This window comes from Drosophila sechellia, chromosome 3L, assembly GCF_004382195.2.
Source record: "Drosophila sechellia strain sech25 chromosome 3L, ASM438219v1, whole genome shotgun sequence".
Classification (NCBI taxonomy): domain Eukaryota; kingdom Metazoa; phylum Arthropoda; class Insecta; order Diptera; family Drosophilidae; genus Drosophila; species Drosophila sechellia.
In genome coordinates, this window is record NC_045951.1 from 4,925,607 (window position 1) to 4,942,349 (window position 16,743).

The 16,743-nt window shown below is 43.2% G+C and overlaps 1 protein-coding gene across 1 annotated transcript in view; it reads right to left on the minus strand.

Moving 5' to 3' along the window:
• LOC6610841 (connectin) overlaps positions 1-16,001 on the minus strand; it is a 38,880-nt gene extending 22,879 nt beyond the window's left edge. The window contains exons 1-2 of the mRNA XM_002035371.2: positions 15,672-16,001; positions 3,192-3,265 (exon numbers count right to left, since the gene is read on the minus strand). The gene's annotated coding sequence lies outside the window, so the exon portion shown is untranslated. The remainder of the gene's footprint in view (positions 1-3,191; positions 3,266-15,671) is intronic.
• Between the last annotated feature and the right edge of the window lie 742 nt (positions 16,002-16,743).

Consider the following 16,743-nt stretch of genomic DNA (forward strand, 5'->3'; position numbering starts at 1 on the left):
CAACATGGACTGTATACACCACTGGCCACAACATTAAAACTTTCAGCAAAGCATTTAGCATGGGCAGCAGCAATAGTTGCAACATCAACGAAAGTAAGAGCAAGAGCGGCGGCAGCTTAAAGGAAAGTCAGTGCAGCAACTGCAATAATAACATGACCAGCAACATTCAGGACAACAGCAACAGGAGCAGCAACTATGGACAGCCAGGATACGGGTTGCCGTAATGTTTCGCCCATCGCGCTGAGTTGTTGTTGCAGGAAAATTGCAACAAGAAGCAATTTGTCTTGTTGTTTATAATTTCGATTAAACTTTCGAAGCGAGTAACGCATATGTTTGTGTGTGCGAGTGTTTGGGAGTCCTCCGCTGTGCTCGTCTGTGCTGGTGTGCGTGCAAACAATGGGCCGTGCAAAGGCGGCGAGTCCTTTTGCCAGGGGGAAAAGGCGTGTGAAAGTGTGACAGAAGTGTCGACAAGGAGCGAGGCAGCAACAGCAGAAGCAGAAGCAGCACCAGCTGCAGCGGCAGCGGCAGCAACATCAACCGCAGCAACAACAATGATGACGGCGACCCAGTGGGAAATTGGAGCAAAGCCGCAGCTAAGCTGACAGCCACGCAAGCAATTTCCCAGGGAAACCGGGCAAACACAACAACCGGGGCCAGATAATATTTTCCAGCAATGGAAATTCCTTAGCTTTAAAAAGGCGGCTCTACCAAGAAACTCGACTCGTTATGGCCTTGTTTGCCGTATCAGAAAACTTAAGACAAACACAGTGAGAGCAACCAAGTCTGAGGTTGATCAAGACAAAAGCTCAGAGTCGGGATACTGCTGTGTGGAAATTGTTTTCAATTTTCGTTATTTGACAAATGGTGACACTTCCGCTGTGGCAGCCAGGACACCAGAATCATCGCCAGGCAGGCTGGGCCAGGACTTTAACAATATGTGCACACCAACCCACGTCTGTGTGTCATGAGGTTTTGTCAACAATAAGTTTTTATGCCGGAAGACTCGTAGTTTATGGCAGTCCCCCATCAGATGCAGCATCCTGGGGCTCAGCCGCATCATCATCATCAGAATCATCGTCAGAATCAGCATTTCTCGCAGCGGGTTTCGTGTGCACGGCGGAAAAAAGTTTATGCATATGTATGCGGTTCATATAGACATATCAATTTGGTAACTTCACACTTTCGAAGATTTAATCGTGATAGGTCTATGAACTGTTGGTTAAAGATTAAGCCGGATTGTTGCGATACTCTTAAGTAAATTCTTGCATTTTTAATCCCTCAGCTAATTGGATTTTATACCATAATTTTCAACTTGTAGTTTCAACTATGGATACTGACATAAATCGAATTATTCCATTGAATAAATCAACTCGCATTTATTTTGCGTCCGTGTAAGATTTCCCTTAAATTACGTGTCCTGTTCCTGTATCATGTGAATATAACTTTAAGCTGTGACATGAACGCAGCTCGGACGTGCCTGACTTTGAGTGACTGACTCTGACTGACTGGCGAGGTGGGATTGGTAGGATTGGCCACTAAGGGTTAGTCGCTTTCCATTTAGCTGAGCTGCAAATAAAAAGACAGCTACAAAAACTTGGTCAGTTGGACAAACTGCAGTTCCTGTCTTCGGCGGGATGTCTTCTGTGCCCCTCACCCAAGGTTTTCTGACCCGTGAAGCCCGGCACTCTCGTCTCATCTGACAAATGACGCAGTGGCAAAACGGCAGACGAAACACAGCCATCAATCAGTGGGCCAAGTTATGACGTCCGCACGTTTTATTCGCATTTTTATTAAGGCTCACAAATATCCGGATTTGTCCTTGGCTTGCATCACTTTTCAGCGCCAGTTGGAGTCTGTTTCGATCAAATCTGGTGGACTTCTGGGTGGGGTGGGGGCGTAGGGATCCTTGCCCATATATATATTTATTGTCAGCCATGTCACACTTCATAAATATTTCATAAATTGCTTCGCATTTATTTTGACAGTCGCGCCAAAGTTTCGACTGCCATTTGTTAACCCTTTCACTTGCCGCTGTTGCTACACATTTTTTTTTGTTTCTTGGCCCGCTTATTGTTATTTCTGTTATCATGCGAGGCAGTCATCGCCAGCTGTCACACATATTGTCCTTGGGGGAGGCACCTAACCGCTCACCGCCCACCAATTCAATGTTCCCTATTCCATATTGCCAAAAGCAAAATATGCAGACAGGACTCATTCTCGCACTTTTGACTACTTTTAACTTGGGTTCCATTTCCCAGAAACTGCTCTTCGACTTGGTCTTGTACGTTTTTTAGCTTTTAGCATACCTGTCAGCAGAATAAAATGGAAACTAGTTGCCAGTGCAAACTTTCGTCTTCGCCTTTTTGTTGACACATATTTCTGGGCAAAAAGCTGGCTATGCGAGTATGCATATGCCTGCCACGCCCCCTGCGGCATTCAGACAGACAACGCCCCACTGCACTTGAGCTGGCTGGCACATTACTTTGGCCGTCACTCCCCGATTTTTTAGTCCTGATTCTTGGTGGCCTCCTTTTCGGCTGTACTTTAAGTTTCCCCCATTCCTCGCAGGACTTTCGAGAGTCCTGGCAACTGCTTAACGCCCAAATTGGCAGCACCTGGCCAAAAGTGTTGGCTGACTGTCCTGGCAGATAAGTAGTCGTCCGAGGCTTTTTCTTTTCTTTACAGGATTTTCTTTTTTTCGAGCTGTGTGTTTTGACTTTCAACGAGGAGCGAAATTATTTTCGCTGTTGCAAGTTTGTTGCAACTTTTCCCTGACGCAAAGTGAAAATTTGTCATGCTCGTTGAGCTTCTCGAGTTCTCCCCTCCTTCGTGATTATATAATAAATTCCTTCAGCCAGGCAAAAATGCCCCGAAAAGACAAACACAAATAAACATAAATACAGACTTAGCAGACAGACTCGTCTGAGAAAACTTTTAACTCACTTGCCAAATATTTTAGCAATTTTTGAATAAAACATTTCCAAGATTCCGGGCATCTCCAGCCAGTTGACAACCCCCATTTATCGCCCTGTCATGTACACAATCCCCCTTTTATCCACCTGTTTCAGCGCTTTAAAAGTGAGTTTCATAGGGGCCTTTAGTTAATTAGTTGGCATTGCCGACGCTGGAGAATTCCTATCACTCGCATATGCACTGTATAGTTTTTACAGCCCCTCAGGACATGTCCTTACCTTTCGATTGAGTCCTGGAAAAGGCCAAGTCACGTACAGTAGCAGTTCTCGATCTGCTAACTAATGCAATGTATCTGCAAATATATAGAGAGGGAAAACAAATTAGTTTGATATTACTTATTATAATGTCATGTTTCGGTCTCGTTACAGACATGTTTTTCAACCACAAAATTATAGCGTTGCTGGAATTGGTATATACTTTATTCATAAGCCCATGGGAAGACCTCAAATGCTAATGGAAATTGCGTATTAAATAAATAACAGGTAGAATATTATATGAATCGAAAAATAAACTACATTATCTAATCACAATCTGAAATGAGCTAAGCATTCTATGGGCGTTCAAACTATTCTGTGTGGAAATACATTAGATCGTACTAATGAAACTAATTATGGTGAATATATCAAACAAAAATCATAATATTGCATGTCAAAGTTTTCTATTTGATTTCAGTTTAGAAAATGTTATTTTGAATTTCAATTTCCTTAAATTAGTTAGATTAGAATGGGTCCGAACTCCACCTTTTCAACGTTATCCATTGTGTTCTTTACGACCCTCGCTTGGGCCTATGCAACTTTATAGGCTTCAAAGATCAAAGGCTTGGCCCAGCCAAATCTAATTGCGTTAATTTTCCAGTAATTGTGGTCTGGACTAAGTTCACTTCCAGCCAGGACATGCGATAAGGTAAACAGCAGAAAACGGCCAGCAACAAAGGGAAAAACTATTAACACGAAGGGGGACACTATGGGTGGGGTCCTGGCCACAGGACGAAGTGGAGGCGGTGGTGCACATGTGTGAGGAGAATGCGTGGATTGTTCAGGCGTCAGGGGTCAGGGGTTCACAGGTCGTGGGCGTGGACGGCGCGTTATTCAAATAGTTTTGGTCGCCAGGCGCCATTAAGACGATAACGACGATGACGACAGCCCGTGGCAATTCCCCATCGGGGGCGGCACCACGCCCACATGTGTGTGTATGAAAATGGAAATGAAATAATTGCATTGGCAACGCCTAAAGAAGAGGCACAAAAACCGCGTTGGAACTTGCCCCCAGAAGTTTTCCGCTTTTCCACCAGTGGTTGCTCACTGCAATCATAATCGCCTCCAATGTTCGTTGACCATTTGTGGTTTTTTTTTTTTGTTGCTTCTCGTATTTTTTACTCATTGCCGCGTAATTATGCCCGCATTTCTGGTGCGCCATACACTTTCTGTGCTATTTGAATATTTAATAAGATTTATGCCATTCATGCCACCGATGCCCTCTGATGATTAAGCATTGAATAATTGCTGACGGAGCCGAAATCCACGGAATAAGGTGGCGGGGGAAGTGCTTTTGTGGCGAACCAAACAATTGTCTGAGCTCCGTGGAGTGGGCGGGATATCGGGGCATCTAAATTTGATTGTCGGTGGAATGTCAAACAAGTTCAAACGGCGGCTGCCAGTGGCAACCGACCGAAGCCAAATGAAACCCCAGAAAGGAGTTGTTCAAACGGCGGGAAAAATCAGGAAAATGCCATGCCCCACGGGTGAAAACATATGGAAAATTGGATTCAATGACATTGATTGTTCAATTGGGCGAGGTTATCGGGCAGGTGAGCGAGGTGCATAAACATATTTAGGCGGTAATGCGATACAGGAACATGAAAACGATCCAATTTGGTTAGATCATTAGATTCCTTAAGGGCCTCGAATTTATATTGCCAAAGTTTCCGTATTTATTTTGAGTACTTTCCATATAACAAAAAGAGTAGTTAAAGTGATGTCGTTAAAATAAATGCTTTTAAAACCATATAATACTATGCCAGATGATCATGATGCTAAACTTCAAGTAAAATATAGTACTTAGCTTGTAAGTTTCCTTAACTTTTCTAGTGATTCTAGTGATCGGTCCTTATATAGTTCTTCTTGCATCAACTTAAATAAAACCCTTTCCAGCTAGATTGATACTAACTAGAACAAGAACATCCTCCTGATTTGATTAAAATCAATTTACCAAATCGTTGCTACACTTAAACTCCCCCTTAAATTACGGCAAGCATTTTATTTACCCACATCCCATGTGAACAATTTGCATGTGGATAATCTTGGAGACTCTTTCGGAAATTGCTGCAGCGTTTCCATTTCATGTGTGAGGCAATAAAAATTTAATATAATTACGCACAATTTCCAGTTGAAGTTTATGGCAGAGACATGCCAAAAGGATGGCAGGGGGTTTTTCTCTCTTTTTTTTTGGGAGAAACGTGAGCGAAGAAATCACATTCGCAGGACTCGACGTGACTTTTGACAGGAAGTGGGGAGGTCCTGGAGGTCCTGGCAGCTCGCTTGCTAGGGACTTTATGAGCCGCCGCCTCGCCAAGACAAACATAAACACTTGTGCTTCAAAGGGAGTGGTGTGGGGGCGTGACACGGGGTCAGGGGTCAGGGGGCGTGGCAGGACTGCAGCTGATTTCATAAAGTGTAACAAGCCAAAGCTTTGAGCTCAACTGCTGCGACAAATAAGCGACAGCAGAGCCCGAAGCTTCCCGCTGGAGAAAAGTTTGCGAGTACCAAAGGATATACGTACGCACGTGTATGTGTGTGTGTGCTGTGGCAGCCTCCATACCAACACACGCGCAGTCTGCACACACACAGCCGCACAAACAGGACACGAAGGAGACACCGCTGCGAGTGCCTGCGAGTTAAATATTTGCCTCGCTTGTTTACATCCAAGACCCCAAAAGCAAAGTTGCCACACGACTCCCGATCGTATGCGCCTCCTTGTTGTGCCCTCTCCTCGAAGTCCTCGAGTGCTCAGTTGCCCTTGGCAAGTTGTTATTTCTTAATATTGAGAGCTGCGGATGATAGGCGGCTTGATAGGGTGTTGAAAGTAGCGAAAAAAGGCAGGTAACCTAGCTTGCGTCAACAATTGCTTAATTTGAATAGCTTTCTAAGGCCTAAATGTTAAATTTCGATGCAGCATAAAAGTGATAATGTTTTGACAGCATATAAATACTAATTTTGTTATTGCACCTTGAATATTTTTACAAAAAAATCAAAAAACCGTAATTGCGTAGAAACTCCCCCTGAAGCAAACATTTCTACCCCACCGACAAAAAAAAAAAACAGCACCCACTCCGGCTAATGTAATTGGGTAATAAACCTGTTTGGTCGAGTGTTGGCAAGCACCTGTACCGCTGACGCTACCAACGCCGTTACCAACTATATAAACATTAGTGACAAAAATTAATTAGGCTGACACAACAGTGAAAACGTTGGCAACAGGACGAATAACACATTTAACGTTTCTGGCCACGCTCGCGTTCGATGTGGCCATGGCCATGCTAAATGGTCATAATCAACTTCCGTTATGTCCGCACCCACGGCCACGCCCCCGCCTCCGCAGTGAAAAGAAGCCACGCCTCCCCCGCCCACGTAGCCAGCAAAATGTGCTCATTTACAACAAATAAACAGGGATATAAAAACCATGAAACTGATTTTTCACGCCATTTTCATTTACATTTTTGCGGTTATTTTGTTGGGCCATTCTTGCCTGTTTGCTCTGCCTTGCCTTGACGCCGGCAGCGCTGCAGCTGCGCAGCGGCAGCGAACGCATGTTTAATTAAAATATAATAATTTCCCCGAATACCGCAACAAGCAAATAAACAAACAAAAGAACGAAACCAAACGAAAGCAAGAGCACAAGGCAGCGAAAGCGAAAACAAAAGAAACCAGGACACACACAAAAACAGCAGATTTTCTGAAGACCGAACATCCTTATACCCTATAATAAGTAATATATATAAAAAATAAAGATTTTAAAACAACATTTTTTGGTGATTAACTTTTAAAACATTAAAATTATTTTGCGGAGAAGGGGCATTTTGATAAGCCAATCAATATTAAGTAGTTATATACTGGCTTATATATACAAAATTCATATTTCTTTAAATTTGATATAATATTCTAAATATTTTAATAGATTTTCCACATAAATTGCTAGTATGTTCTCTAAAATATTGCAATACCCTACGCTAGAGTAAGACACCTGTAGACACAGTATTTATGACGAAAGTTTCGAGTGGGTCGGGCGGTGGAAAGTGGGCCCAGATTGTCTCTCTCGGTGGAATGGGTGGTTTGGGTGGTGTGGGTGAAAGACGGGGCCATCTGCCAATGATTATGATGATGGCAATCCTGCACGCACAGAAAAACCTGCACAGGTGAGCTCCTCGTTCTGCCCGAATCCTGCGTCCTTCACCTTTTGCCGTGAATCATTCTGCCATCCCCATTAGGATTTCTCCTTGTTTTGCGCACATTTGTTACGCTCAATAAATGAAAATGCTCATATAAATATTTCATATTTCTTTTGGGGTGCCTGCCGGAGCACTTCAGCATGTGCCACGCCCACGCAAAACAGTTTCCGCCCATTAAATTGACATACGCGCATTCGTATTCATTTCCCTTTTTCCTGCCTTCGATGGCGATTTCCTGCACCTCCCCCCTCGGCATTTCTTCACTTTTTATTGCTCCGCCTGTTTGCACAAGTTTTGTAATATTTTCGGTTTATGTTTACAGTTGGCAAACGCATTAAAATCACAGATTTACATTTTTTCTCCTTCGTTTTCCGGCTTGAATAATTTAGTGTCGTCGTTGTTGTTGTCGATGTAGCATTATTGAATTTGCATGAGGGTGGAAGGTCCTGTGAGCTTATTGTTTCAAATGTTTTCTCGGGGACACTTGAGAATGCAAGCTGTTGATAGCACACTCACACACACTCTCACACACTCAAGAAGGGGGCGTTGAATGAGGGCGGCTATCCTGTATCGTGTATCCTGACGGCTTAGCATCGGCGGCATTGCCAAGTTGAGCATGGAAATTATTTTTTAATAAACACGACAGCAAACACAGAGACACAAAGGGAACAACCGTTCATCCCGCCACCGAAGGCCCCCATTATGCGCCCATTTTCCACCCATTTTCCCGCCGCATTTTCCCAACCACTCGCGCTGCTGCTGTTGCGTGTCCTGTATCTTTGGCCAAAGTGGCAACAGCGTCGAGGGCAAAATAAATAAACCCACTTTAATATGCGCTCGTTATATTATTTTCTTTTCATTTTCTTGATTTTCATTTTTTTTACTCGCCGTTTCTTCCTGCAGATTCGCCCTGTTTTTCTTTCATTTTTGTTTCCTTCGTTTTTCATGTTTTGTTTGCTGCATAAAGGCAAAGAGGGGGAAAAGGCTTCACTTGTTTGAAGTGCCACGCTCTATTTAAAGGCAAATTGTCTGTAGTCCTTTTTACAAATATTGCGAATTTTTTGCCGCACTCTTCCGCCTCGCTGCGCCACGCCCCCCACCGCCCTCGCTCAAGCTTTTTGCATATTTTTCCGCTGCTTTCTGCTGCAGCCGTCCGAAAGTTGTTGTTTCGGACTGCTGATCCTCTCCGGAAAATCCCCCGAATCCTTGGACTTATCCTCATCCACTCCGCTTGTCCGGCGAAAAGACAAACTCGATGAAAAGTAGAGCTCGAGTCTAGACACCGAGGAATGGAATTGCAATTGGACGGGGCGAGCAGTCAAATAGCCGTCTAAAAATGCATCCGACTTTTAGTTCAGTTCGAGTGGGCAATTCTGGGGGCGGGGTCGCAGGTCGCAGGTCGCAGGTGGGCGTGCCCAGGGACATCAAGTTAAATAAGTACTTTGAACCCCTGTTTAGTCCACTGACCTGAACAATCGACATTTGTGTACTTTATTGCATTAGCAGAAAGATACGTACATACATATTCATGGAAACAGCAGGGGGAAAGCATTCGGGAAAAGCAAGTTAGATAATTACATTAAACAATTCAAAGCCCTATATTTTATTATAATTTATAGTTTTCTTCAAGTAGCTATCTTGAACAACAAAGTAATAATGAGCTGCTTTAAGAACTCTTAACCGCTTTTGTAACATTGGCCACAAACCTGAAGACTGCCCCCATTTTCCCTCCTTTTGTTTGCCCACCTTTTGGCACTTTAAACCGATAGTTTCCATCAACGTGCAGCTTATCCCCAGTCACCTGCCTGGAACGGTTTCAGTCCAGAAAATCCCCGCATTAGTTCACTGGCCTTTTCTCCTCCCTGGGGGATACGCATATATATATATATATAAATGTATAAATTCGCATCCTGGTTATCCTGTGCTCTATAAACATGTACGCATAGCCAGCTGAGGTGCCTAGTTTCAATTACACACGCACTTGGCGAATGCCAAAGGAAGTGGGGTCGAATTTGTAGGGGGTGTCTTGCGGGGTGGTGGGTGTTAGGGGGGTGAAGGTTCCACATTCCCTCTTTGCAATTGTTGCGCCTTTTATTTGTTTGCTTTCTGCTGTTATGCTGTTCTGCTGATGTTTGTTGTTGTTGTTAGGACCGTCGTCATCGCTTCGTGTCATTGCCTTTGTTTGCTTTTTGCAGGACTCTCTCCCTTTCTCCCTCTTTCGGCAGGATATGCGCCTCGCTTTCGCCGGGACCTCTTGTGTTTATTTTCTTTTTATATATTTTGTGCGTGGCGCGCGATACGCACAAAGGCGGGAAACGTGGAAAGCGAGGCGCAAAGGACACGCATGTCCTGCTCTAACCCGCTACCCTTACTCGTTCGTCGCTCGTTAAAGGTAAAAATTTATTGTATCTTATTATTATTTTTTTATTGACAATACGTGACGCGTACAGCGGGATAAAAAAAAAACGGCAAAACAATGTAAGCAAAATAAAAACACAGCATAAAAAAGGACACAGATCCTTGGCGGCATAAAAAGATTTCGTCCAATCGATTCGCTTTCTTTCGCCTTTCGCTCTTTTGTTATTTTATAATTTTCGATTGTTTTGCTTTGGTGCCTTGTGCTTGTGCAATCCATTTTCCCGCCCATCCTTACGTATCCTTTTTATCCCGCTCTCACTGCTCTCACGCTCGCCAATCCGCTGACATTGCGCTTTTGTCGCTGGCTGGCAGCGAACTAAAAACACCAACTAAATCCAGGACACGCGTGCGTTGTCCCTTTGGCCTTTTGTTTTTCATAGTTTCACTTTTTTAGTGCCGTCTAGAATGCCATTAAAAGCGGCTTAGCACAATCCTTCATCCTTCGTCCTTCCGCTGAGGGGGAGTTTCGGCGTTAATCATTGTTTACCCGCCAGACGGCAGACGGGCAAATGCGACCCGCAAATCGAAGATTACGGCCAAACAATTAAGTTAATCAAATCCGCACAATGAAACGAAAATCAAGACATTATCCTGGACAGGCAAACGGGAAAACTTTCACCAAGGCGACCGCCACCCCTTTTTGAAGTCCTTAAAGAGCAGAAACAATTTGCAGCTACCTTTGTTGTACTCACACACACACGCATAGAGAGGTCCTTTGGAAGAACGTTTTATCTACGGCAGGCGAGGAAAAAGTTTTTCCTCATTTCCCCGGCTCTCCCTACACTCCCACCACCCACCGCCCTCCGCAAAACCTCTCAACCGTTTCGCTCGGGGCCAAGTTTTTCGTTTGCTTCAATTAATTTTCATTTGTTTACTAATCTAACAAATTAAACTAACGGTTAGGGAGCCATCTCTCTGTCTCACTCGGTTTGGCAAAGGTTTTTCCGCCCGGAACCGTTTTGCATGTCTGTGGGCTCTGCGAGCAGCGGAAATTGAAAGGATTTTCGAGCCCCTCGGCAAAGAAGTGGGTATGACAACCTCCCACGAAATCAGCGTGGGTTTGCTTGCGGTGAAAGTGGAGGAAATCGGGACCGTGGAAACGGAAAACCGTTGCCTTGACACTGCCAATTGAAAGTTTAATCATCATGGCGAAATATCATGGGTTCCAGTATTTGTGCGGACAGAGGTGGAAATGGTAGGCTATTCATTAAAATTATGCGAATGACTTTGGGGTTCAGGCAACACTATTTGCTGAACTATTCTGTAAAATACAAAATACAACAAATTTGTCTTAAAAATAAAATATTATATGCCTTGATTTACATGTATTAATCAATGAAAAATTTCCATTCATATGGATGTCCATCTGGGAATGTCCATCCTGCCTCTCAGTACCAATCAGTTTTGGTGTTTTCCTCATCTAAACCTTCTTTCTCCAACGCCCTTGGTTAACAAGTTGAATCATAAGATTTCTTATCAATTTCTGTTGCCATTTTCCATCCTGACCCGTGCCCCAAATGTCGTGTCCTTTCCATATTATCCCGCATTCTCCTATTTCCCTGTCCCATATTTTCCTTTTGCTATTTTTACTTTTCCCTTCGCTGCTAATTAATTTTTCACAGAAAAAATTGGAAAATTGGGAGCCAAAAAAAAATGTATACGGATGTATATAAAAATTCGGCTGGGTAGAAAAATGGTAAGTTTACAGAATATGATAGTATACAAGATGGAAACAACGCTTTAATATTTGCGTGCTTCCTTTTCGGTTCACATCTACAAATATACGAAAGCAAGTGTTATGCCAACTACAGTTCCATTTGATGTATATCTTATGCAAGCTGACACCTTACCTGATTTTTTCCCTCGAGCTAACCCAACTCCAAAAGGAAATCCATGATAAATGTCCAAATAATTGCCCGTTCAGGCTAAGCGTGATTAGGATCTTGGACTTCAACTTTTTCGGCCAGGAAAAGCAAAAATCCCGTGAAAGAAATGGGCAAACTTCTGTACATTTCATTTTGGCCCCCAGTCGCGTCAAATGTCGCGCCGAAAATTATACCTTTCGCGCGAAGGAAAGGCACCTAAAAAATGGCCAAATAGCCATGCAGAGTACCATAAGTTTCCAACATCCCGCTGTTGTTTTTGTTCTTATTGTGGTGGCGAGGCATTTTTCCGGCTTTTCTTTGGTGCTGACGTTGATGTTGCTGGCTGTTTGGTGTGTTTCTTCTGTTGTTGTGCATGCAGCCACGCCCACTGAATGCCTTTTCACTGCCTCCGAGCTTTACCCAGCCCCAGCCATTTTCCCCATTTTCCTGCCCCCCTTTTATGTATTCAGTCTCAGTGCGCTCACTTGACTTTAATTCTTTTTTCACACGCCCACTTCGGGGCGGAGAAGAGGGCTGGAAAAACGGGGGTACGGGGGGAACGGCAAGTGCAATTTCCTAACGGCTCTTAAGCTCCACAACAACGAGAACAAAACTATATGAGCGGACCGAAGGGGTAGAGCGGCGAAAAACCACTGAAACATGGCCGGGCTTTGCATTCAGATGAGCATGTCAGCCGAAAGGTGCGTCCGCCCTCGTATTTCCCCCTTAACACGGAGTTGTAATTGCTCAACATGCCACACATTTCTACAATTTTATGTAGATTTAATAGCTTCCTGTCGCTTCCAGGCAAATGGCACTGGATCTGAATCATTTCGGCCTGTCTCGCATTTCATTTGCTTGCGTGACATTTCATTTGAGTCGCTACGAATCGCACCGAGATTCGCAGGATATGCAGGATATGTGCCGCAAATTACTCGGGATCGGTCACTCCCAACTCGGCGATTTAATTGATTTAAAACAAAGTTGGCCCGGGAACACGTGTCGGGGAATGTTGCGGCCAATCGCGTGGAAAAGTTGGAAAAGCTCCTGGCCGCAGAGGAAAAGCCTTTCGCGAGCCGAAAACCAACAACTTCCGACACTTGACTAGACATGTTAATTGGCTGGCGGGCTAGCCATCATCGCAAAAAACTGTTTCAGGTCGGGAAAAGTGTAGGTTAATTCAAGCGGGATTTTCATATAATCGTTATAAAAAGTCTTTAATTATTTCTAGGGAAATCTATGAAGTTCTTGAGGAAAAGTCTCTTTTCCTAACGACATTTTCCAAATAATCCCTAATGTGAATCAATGCACTTTGTATTTTTCTTCATTTCCTCCAGCTCTTGCTACACACTTCTTAATTTCGCAACTTTTCCGGGCTTTTCCTTGCTTCCAAATCAGCTTTCATACGGAGTTAACTGTTCTGCCAGAATTCTCTGCGCAAAATATGCTTAAACATCTCATTTGGCATTTCCTTTGAACATCCCTAGCTGCTGGCTCATACATCAAATATGAATTCGCTTGGCATTCCAAGCCATTTCGTGCTGCAGCCAGTGCTGCTGCTATTAAGTATCTGCCAGATACTTGGCTGCACATTTTGCATCTTGCTTGTAATTGTATGCAGTTGCAGTGCAGCAAGTGCCGCATATGAAATTGCCTCCCCCATTTATCCTTCCCTTTTCTAAGCATTTGATGATGGAGTGCTCGAGTGGAGAGCGGAAAGTGGATCGTTCGGAGAAGTAGTTTGCCAAGAATTGTCGCGGATTGCTGATGAGGCTGAATGCGGGATTCGGAATTCTGCTTGGGATGGGATGGGTGGACATTTGGTTGCCCAGCAATTGACGGTTGTGTCTGCAATTTTATATATTTCCCGCTTTTCTGCGGTCCTCCATCTCCATCTCCATCGCCCTAACCATGTCAGCTTTCGCTTTTCTAGCTGAAAGCCAAAGCAATCCAGCAATCCAGCAATCCGCAAACTACAAACTACGAACTGCAAAATGCAAACTGCAGCCGCATCCGTATCCGCATCTGTGCAACTGGGTATTTGTATCTGTATCTCGGCTTTGGCTCGGTGCGTTTGTTTATGGTTTTATTTGTGCTCGGCTTAACTCCCCCTCAGATTGTTTGTCTTTTGTGGTTGTGAATGCATTTTTCAAACAAATTGCAAATCATTGCCTAACAATAGTTGCCTCTCCCTAGTTTTGCTGTGATTTTAGCCCACTTCACTTTATCTCTTTCGTTCTCCTCTCTGTACTAACAAATGCGGTCAAAATAATAGTGCTTGCAAAAAATAGGACTAGACAACTAGAGGTTATTAACAATTAAATACTTAATTAATCACAATTAGTAAATACAAGCACTTTTTTCTTGCAGTACGTTGCAAGTCATTGATGATAAAAATAGAGCTTTTTAATAATGGAACTAGCAAGCCTTTGATATCAACAATTAAATACTTAATTAATCTATAATCTATCTATAACACACAATTAGTAAATATGAGCATATTTTGCTTGATGGTATAAAAAACACATTAGGCAAAACCTTAAACTTACTGATTAAGTACTTTCCAGAGTTTATATTGTTTAAACTGAGATTAAGATGGTATCAAAATATTTAAAGCAGTACTATTTTTTTGCCCTCTTCTGTAAGCCTCTCACTGCATATGTGTCCGTATTTCGGGTTGTGAATCTCCGACCACAATGACAGTGATTTAGTTTTTGGCTGCGAGTCCATTACACGAGGTTTTGTGGGCTCAAAGAGATGGAACGGACTACAAGGCTAATGTTAAATCTAGCAACTTTTAGTTCCCGCCATTTATCAGTGGAAACGGAGTGCGGAGAAGTGGCCGCTGGGGAGTTCCACAAACTTAAATTGCATTTCAAAATCCCGACTTGGAGACACTTTTTCGGGGATCTATTTACGTTTGCGATTTGTCAAATGGTATTTCGTTCGTTTTGCGTTTTTCTTAGCTTTTCGCAAAGTTAATTTGCCGACATTTAGCCGAGAATAGGAAAAAATGAAGAACAACTTTGAAAGCAAGAGTGCAAAAGGACACCCTGGGTGCCCGAGAGCTGGAATTCATTTTATTGAATTAAATTCCGAGAAATGTCCCTGGGATTTGTTTGCCTTTGTTTGCTGCCGCCGCTGCTGCTGGTGCTGCCATTTGTTTGATCGTTTGTTTGCTTGTTTGTTTGTCTGGCAAAAGTTTTCCAACTGCGAGGAATTCGCTGACTTTGTTTAGCCCACTTAGCAGGGCAATATGTATAAATAAAGACGCATAAGTATACATCATAGAAGCATGATTTCTTTCGTTTTTATTGTGTGTTTGCCCCCCCTGCAGCTTCTTTCCACCGTCCTCAGGGTGTTTGATAGTCCATTGACCCACAAAAAAGTACTTCGAAAGTCGGCACAAAAGCCTAGAAAAATGTCAAGTGGCTTGATGTAAAAACCTGCCATTACGAACTGCTGCGCCTTTAAGTTTTGAAGCGACAAAAACGCCTCTTAAATGAGACTTCAACTTAGAAAATATTTATATTCTGACTCCTGAATAAATGCGCCTTAAAAAGTTGCACTGAATTACTTCATGTTAAATGCTTTCTTTAGGGTAAAATAATAAAAACAGATACAATATTTATGGCATAATTTTGTTTAACATTGTTTGTCACTTTGGTAGATCTAAGTTGCGGTTGATTTATATGTTACTGAGCAATAAATCAATTTTTTGTACACATCTTGTAAATTTCTTCTTGATTAATGCATTTCTTTCGCATTTATTTTGCGTCCTTATTTTTTGGGAATTTTTTATTGTTCCTAATAACTTATAAAAAAGACTGACTCTAACGACGTTTGAATTTTGCCATTTAATTTCACTGTACGTCGCCAAAAAATATGCTGCTCAAATACGAATATTCCCTTGGTTTCGTATTCCCTTTTCTCCTTTTTTATTTTACTTGCACCAAAAAAGCTGAACTTACTTGACTTTTTTTCTTTTTTCTTGTTTCTTTGGCAGATGAATGCTCCACTTTGCACGAACACTGCAACACTGAAATATCTTCCTGGCCGATACGATCGAGTCGTGTTTTGCACTTGTTCAAATCGGGAAATGTGGAAAGCGGCGAAATTGTTGCAATTAAATTACGTTTAAGACTTGTTGCACTTTGGCACGCACACTTGCTTATGGGGCCGAGAAAAACACACAAACACTTTGGTCGTTAGTCCTGGTGAAAAACGCGAGCGGAAAATCGCGAGGGGCGATTGCTGGTTTTCGATTTTTCACGGGGAGCGAGCAACACGTTGTTGACACAAAGACCGCCTAACGAAGACTAATGATTTTCACGCACACGCGACGACTGACAACGGTAAATGGAAACGGAGTGGAAACTGGAACAGGCTGCTAACGAGGCTGCTTTCTCTCATTTCTCCACCCCCTCGATTCTCAACGATTTTCGGGCAGCGCCGCCAATTGAGCTATCAACTGTTTCGCTGCCCAAGCGTTTCTCTCCGCTCTGTCGCTCTCTCCCACTCGTTTCCCTTTCAATTTCCTTGGCTTGCTGTTCTACTTTCGCTCAGCGCGTGCGCAGCTCAACTGCACTCTCTTTCCCGTTGCTCTTGTCTTCAATCAGCCGTTCAATCTGCTTTCAACCGCTCTCTTTCCTCTTTAGCTACCTGAATTGGCTCCTCTCCCATTTCCATTCTATTTCGGTCCGTTCCTTCCGTTCAGCAAGGAGCAGCTAGCTTTAACGGGACCTTTGTCCTGGTATTGTTGTTTTTGCTATTTGTTTCGTGCAGCTTGTTGTTGTTGTGCGCAACAGGTTCACTCTGGCTGCCTTCCCTTCGTCCTGCTGCCCCGTCCACTTCACCCCGCCTCCCTGTGTTTTCATTGCCTTTGCTTTGAGCTGCTTTGTTGTTGTTTCGCTTGTTGCCATTTTGCTTTATTTTTCCTGCTGCCCAGAAGTCCTTGTATATTTATATTTATTTGCGGATTTTTTTCTTTCTACCGCATATTCAAATACCAGGGGAAATTGGTGTGAAGAGTGAAGCGAGGTT